Source organism: Triticum dicoccoides, chromosome 2B (genome assembly GCF_002162155.2).
Source record: "Triticum dicoccoides isolate Atlit2015 ecotype Zavitan chromosome 2B, WEW_v2.0, whole genome shotgun sequence".
Lineage (NCBI taxonomy): Eukaryota > Viridiplantae > Streptophyta > Magnoliopsida > Poales > Poaceae > Triticum > Triticum dicoccoides.
In genome coordinates this window covers 145,039,579-145,040,086 of record NC_041383.1, presented here as the reverse complement: position 1 = coordinate 145,040,086, position 508 = coordinate 145,039,579, and positions in this window count along the sequence as shown.

Below are 508 nucleotides of genomic sequence, written 5' to 3'. Positions count from 1 at the left end.
AGGTCGGCGGTGGTGAGTGGGGGTGGCGACGGTGGGAATCGCGGGAGGGGGAGGAAGGCGGGGGCGGCGGGGTGGGATGGGAGAGGATCTGGAGAATGGGAGAGGATGGGTGTGGGTGGGTGGGTTAGGGTTTGGGTTTCTCGGGAGTATAGCTGGCCAAACGGGCCGTGCTAACTGGGCCGGCCCGGTAGCACGCAGGAACGGCACGGCCCGAGCTAAACGGGCTAGGCCCGGCACGCGGCACGCCATGGGCCATGCCTGGGCCTGGAGGCTGGGCACGCGGGCCGGCACGGCACGGCCCGTTTAAAATTTTTTTGGAATTTTTTTATATATATGACCTAAATTACAGCCCAATAGGCCTAAAATACAGCCCAACAGGCTAAAAATCAGATGGGCCAGCGTGCTAAATGTGCCACGGGCCGGCCCGTTTAATAATCAGGCCGTGCCTGGGCCAGAGAGACACGCCCGTGGGCCGGCACGGCACGGCCCGGCTATTAAACGTGCCACG